This window comes from Scyliorhinus torazame, chromosome 13 (assembly GCF_047496885.1).
Source record: "Scyliorhinus torazame isolate Kashiwa2021f chromosome 13, sScyTor2.1, whole genome shotgun sequence".
Lineage (NCBI taxonomy): Eukaryota > Metazoa > Chordata > Chondrichthyes > Carcharhiniformes > Scyliorhinidae > Scyliorhinus > Scyliorhinus torazame.
In genome coordinates this window covers 50,199,304-50,205,303 of record NC_092719.1, presented here as the reverse complement: position 1 = coordinate 50,205,303, position 6,000 = coordinate 50,199,304, and the positions used below count along the sequence as shown (strand labels likewise).

General features: G+C 49.0%; 2 pseudogenes; both read right to left on the bottom strand.

The window, feature by feature from the left end:
- Positions 1 to 2,452: 2,452 nt before the first annotated feature.
- On the bottom strand, positions 2,453 to 3,810 carry LOC140387616 (ribosome-binding protein 1-like; annotated as a pseudogene).
- A 26-nt stretch (positions 3,811 to 3,836) lies between these two features.
- The window catches only part of LOC140387615 (uncharacterized), a 52,660-nt pseudogene continuing 50,496 nt past the window's right edge, over positions 3,837 to 6,000 (bottom strand).

Genomic DNA, 6,000 nt, shown 5'->3' with positions numbered 1-6,000 from the left:
GCGCCCCCCCCAACCCCCCCTCTCCTCCCCAGCACACACCCTCCCCAACCCCTCCCCCTCTCCTTCCCAGCACGTGCCCTCCCCAACCCCCCCCTCTCCACCCCGGCACGCACCCTCCCCAACCCCCCCCCTCTCCTCCCCAGCACACACCCTCCCCAAACCCCCCCCTCTCCTCCCCGGCACGCGCCCGCCCCAACCCCCCCCCCTCTACTCCCCGGTATGTGCCCCCCACTAACCCCCTCCCCAGCCCCCTCCCTCCCCAGCCCCCCCCTCCCCAGCCCCTCCCCACCCCAGCACGTACACTCCAACAGCTCCTGCGACCCCCCCCCCACTAACTGCTGCTGTGTCGTTCCCTCTCCGGCGGCCGCCCCACACCGACCCCTACCTCCGCGCTGGCCGGCAGCAACCAGCAGGACTGGTTGACGCCGTTAAATAGGTGGTTCGATTACGCGGCATGACCTGTGGTCACGTCGGCGGGACTTCGGCCCATCCGGCCCGGAGCATTGGGGCGGCCCCAGGGCCCATTGCATCGTGCCGGTCCTCGCCATTCTGCGAGGCGCGCGGCGCGATTCACGTCGACGGCATTTTGGGGGGACCGGAGAATATCGCGGGCGGCGTCGGGGCGGGATTTACGCCGCCCCCCCCGGCGATTCTCTGACCCGGCGGTCGGGGTCGGAGAATCCCGCTCAATATCTATATATTTAATTTTCTAAGGAATGAGAGGTTAAGTATACGAACATAGAACATACAGTGCAGAAGGAGGCCATTCGGCCCATCAAGTCTGCACCGACCCACTTAAGCCCTCACTGCCACCCTATCCCCATAACCTAATAACCCCTCCTAACCTTTTTTTTGGACACTAAGGGCAATTTAGCATGGCCAATCCAACTAACCTGCACGTCTTTGGACTGTGGGAGGAAACCGGAGCACCCGGAGGAAACCCTTGCAGACACGGGGAGAACGTGCAGACTCCGCACAGACAGTGTATTGACATAGATAGAGACAGGACGCAGAGAGTGGGAATAAATGGGTGCTTTTCAGAGTGGCAGGCAGTGACTTGTGGGGTACTGCAGGGTTCAGTGCTGGGACCCCATCTGTTCGCAATACACATTAATGATTTGGACGAAGGGATTGCTTGCAATATCTCCACATTTGCAGACGACACTAAGCTGGGTGGCAGTGTGTGCTGTGAGGAGGATGCAAAGAGGCCGCAGGGTGATTTGGACAGGCTGGCTGAGTGGGCAAATACTTGGCAAATGCAATATCACGTGGGTAAATGTGAGGTTATCCACTTTGGCGGCAAAAACAGGAAGGCAGATTAATATCTGAATGTTGGCAGTTCAGGAAAAGGAAACATGCAATGAGATCTGGATATCGTGGTGGAACAGTCGCTGAAGGTTGGCATGCAGGTACAGCTGGCGGTGTGGAAAGCTGATGGCATGCTGGCCTTCATAGTGACAGGATTTGAGGAGGAGAGGGATGTCTTGCTGCAGTTATAAAGGGCCTTGGTGAGGCCACACCTTGAGTATTGTGTGCAGTTTTGGTCTCCTAGTTTGAGGAAGGACATTTATGCAATTGAGGGTGTCCAGCGAAGATTCAACAGATTAATTCCCGGGATGGCAGGACTGAATATGAAGAAAGACTGGCTTGACTGGGTTTGTACTCACTGAACGCGATTTTGGCACGGGGCTGCGGAGAATCCAGCCCCACAAGTGAACCTTGCTGTCGGTAATTCCTCCTGGTGGAGGCAGAGAATCGCGGGAGGCCCGGAGAATACTGTACAACTTGTATGCCCACGACGGCATGCGGCATCGGATGCATTCATGCCGCTGTTGAGGCGCTGGAGTATGACATCCCGTTTGGCGCAAGCGTCGATTTTCGTCTAACACACAATTCTCCGCCCAATCGCAACTTTACTCTTTGCTTACTCTGTACAGACCAAGAATTATTCTCTTGGATCTATTTGAAGAGTAGATTCACATAGACATGAGAAAACCTTTGCAACTGGAGCTGCTGCTCCCTGTTAGGCTGGGAAGTGAGGGGACAGTCATGCTTTGCCCATAAATCTCCATTCAGTCTGCTATAGGGAGAGAGGTGTGTGTTTGTAGGAGACAGGGTCTGCAGCAATCCTTATCCAATGAGGTAGAGGGATGGGGATTGTTGGCAGCAAACCGGTTTTTACAGGTGCTGTCATTATCAATTCTAGCATTCTTCCAGCTAAATTCGAATCAGAGGATGCAACCTTGCCTTAAGAGGCAGATCGGTGTTTCAGTTAGTGTTCCGAGTGTGTAAAATGGCTACTACCCAAAACCATTATTTACATAAGGTGACATCAGACATCCACAAGGGGATGACCAGGACACATTGTACAAAGACATTTAACGTTCCTCTTTTCATTAAATGCCCTATCATTTTCAAGTTACTCATCCCACATCGTCCATAAAGATAATTATCACACATAAATAAAGAAAAACTGTTCGTTCTTTCTCGTCTGTTTCTTTAGTTGAACAATATCCTCTCTATCAAAGGTCACACTGTTCCTAACTGCTCTCAACTTCTCCAGCTCTTCCTGCAAGTTTAATGTCTGTTCTTTGATCACGGTTTCATCCAACTGTATTTTAAGCTTGTCTGACTCCTGCTCAACATGCTCAGTTGTTGACTGGACTTACTCTCTATCGCGCATTTTCACAGGCGCTGCCTCACCTGGGAAAGCGCCGCACTGTGTCCCTGTACATCTATCAAGCTGGCGTTGCGATTCTGTTAGGGGTTTGCTCAATACTGAGTATTTCTGGCACTGCACGTGCACAGATTCTCATTGGTATTGTAACTGTGCCTCCAATTCAGTAGGCAGCTCCTTCGTCTGTTCCGTGTTTTGGAATTCTGGCTTCATCTTCAATGCTTGTCCTCCAATGCTTTTGCTTGTGTTTGTGCCTCCTGAACTCGTGCCTGAGTCTCTAATTTCTTGCCTTTCCATACATACTCCCCCTCTTCCACACTTTTCTGAAGCTCTCTCAGCCTTCCCTCTGCCTCAGCAAGAAGCAATCTGTACTGGTCACAATCTGCTTGTACATTGCTTTGGGCTTTTCGTCTTTCTTTAACTTAAGTGAAATGAAATGAAAATGAAAATTGCTTATTGTCAAATGAAGTTACTGTGAAAAGCCCCTAGTCGCCACCTTCCGGCGCCTGTTCGGGGAGGCTGTTACGGAATAAGAAGGTTCACTTGTGGAGCTGGATTCTCCGCAGCCCCGTGCCAAAATCACGTTCGGTGTGTACAAACCCAGTCAATCCAGTCTTTCTTCATATTCAGTCCTGCCATCCCAGGAATTAGTCTGTGCTGGAGGGAGCTCTGTTGGTTCAGATATTCCAAGGCCCTCTACTTGAACTCTTGCAACCAATCGTTATGGAGCTGTTGTGACAATACAGTCACCTCCTAGAAGAGCAGTACCTAGGGCAGCACGGTAGCATTGTGGATAGCACAATTGCTTCACAGCTCCAGGGTCACAGGTTCGATTCCGGCTTGGGTCACTGTCTGTGCGGAGTCTGCACATCCTCCCCGTGTGTGCGTGGGTTTCGCTCCGGTTTCCTCCCACAGTCCAAAGATGTGCAGGTTAGGTGGATTGGCCATGATAAATTGCCCTTAGTGTCCAAAATTGCCCTTAGTGTTGGGTGGGGTTACTGGGTTATGGGGATAGGGTGGAGGTGTTGACCTTGGGTAGGGTGCTCGTTCCAAGAGCCGGTGCAGACTCGATGGGCACATATGGCCTCCTTCTGCACTGTAAATTCTATGATAATGAAAAAGCCCCTCTGCATTCCTTTGGTATGTGTCTGGACCAATCTCAGCTCTGCGCGTCATTGTTTTTATTCTTTTGCTTTTCAGCTATTGCTGTGAGCAGCAGTAACGCCTGTGTCAGTGTGGTAATCTGAACATCTTTATCCTTCCGTCTGCCCCCCAGCTGCTCTCGTTCTACCCGTTGGGTTGCTTGGGAAATGAATGCTCTTTTTCCATTATTCTGACCAGCCGCGAGCAGTGCCTCGATCGACTTGATTTGCTCCGCAAGGTGCTGGCCTCTGTCAGCTGACTCAAAGCTCTTCCAATACCTCCACCTTGCTCTTCGCTTCAGCCTCTGTGGACACCATTTTAGGCCGAAAATCAGTGATTTTTAATTGAAAGTAGTGCATTCTTCCTCTCTCATTTTCTTGCTGCCTGTGAGCAGGTTGGACCAACTGCGCTGCGACATGCAAGGCTCTGGCATTGCCAAGTCGCCTCTGTAACATCCTCTCTCTCATTCCTAATGACACAACGAAAGCTCAGTGAGCTGTTGCACGCACTTGCTGACTTTGTCCTCCAGCAGCTTCCTCTGCTTCTTATCGTGTTGGAGGGTTTCCGACTTCTCACTCAGTTACTTTATCTCGTCTTTCAGCCTGGACTTGAGGGCAGCTGAAACTCTCCCTGGACGATGTTGAATTGGCCTCACATTTTCATCACCTTCAAGATAAAATTCCAAGACAGTCAAAACATCTTTGTAAATTGTCAGAATCTGTTCAGCAGTCAATGGCTTGGACTCGTATAACATAACGCAAATCTCTTCTGATATGTGGAGGATTACCAGTCCAAACCTTTGACTTGTTTTAGCTGAGAGCAGGAGATTTTGCTAAGTGCCCACAATCTGGGACTGCAGATCTCCTTTCTTTTCGTTGTGCTCCACAGCTGAATTTCTCCTCTTGGGGACAGCATCACTCCATCCTCGAGCCTCAATTTTACCTTCATTCTCAGGTCACCATCTTGAGAAACTCCACACAGATCTGCGAAGCTCATGAGCTCATGATGTTGCACATGGTTCTAATTTCTATCTGACACTTTGCATCCACCTGATGCTTTCTTTTTGGAGTAATCATTCCTTTTTGGAATAATTATTCCCACAGTTGCAAATGATTATTTTGACTTGAGACTTGGTGGCGCCGGCCTGTTCTGGGGTGTAGAGATGTTCTTCACAGAATTATTGTCTAACATCCCATCAATCTACTCATTTTTCCTTCTTGTGATGTCATTCCCCCCACCCTCACCCCTCGCCTTGCCACTGTATCTCTCCTTAATCTCTCTGCTGGTCCTTCCGTGAATTGTCCTTTAATTTCTCTATTGACTTATGGTTGGAAGTCTGGATTGCCTTTCAGCATATGCCTTTGAGGGCTGGTTTAGCACAGGGCTAAAGAACAGGCTTTTAAAGCAGACCAAGGCAGGCCAGCAGCACGGTTCAATTCCCGTACCAGCCTCCCCGAACAGACGCCGGAATGTGTTGACGAGGGGCTTTTCACAGGAACTTCATTTGAAGCCTACTTGTGACAATAAGCGATTTTCATTTCGTTTCATTTCATAGTGCAATGCCTCAAGAGTTCTTCCATCCAAGATTCTTCAGCTGATGATTAGCAACATCAGAGCTTCTGTAAATATCAATAACTTTCTTGCGTAAGTTTCTCTTACCTCTGCAGGTGTGCTCTCACACAGGATCCCTCGTTCCCAAGACAATCCTATCTCTGATATCCTTCAGTTGCCCAAACTCACAAGATTCAGCAAGATGACTCAGTGCAGTCATATATCGAACAATATTCCCTCTTTCAGCCTGAGCTCTGGTGTTGAACACATAGCATTCATAAATAAATGTCAAGAAAATCTGTCTGATAAACCGAAGAAATTGTAATAGTTTTCTGTTAGCAATATTCTGGTCATTTTTTAAGCTGTTAGGGTATGCTCGTGGTAATTAAAGCAAGGGACAGAGTGACAGTGTGAAGGTAAATTGTGAGTGTGATATGTTAACGAACATAGCAGGACTTCAAACAGATGTTTACCTCAGGTAATTTAGTAAGGATCGTTATGGAACAAGGATAGATTTGAATGGATTTTTTGTGGTTCAAATAATTAGATACACAAATGGGTGAAGGAATGGTGTCATAGGTGAAGTACGGATAAAGGGAGATAGATTTTCTTTTAAATTCTGAAATCTA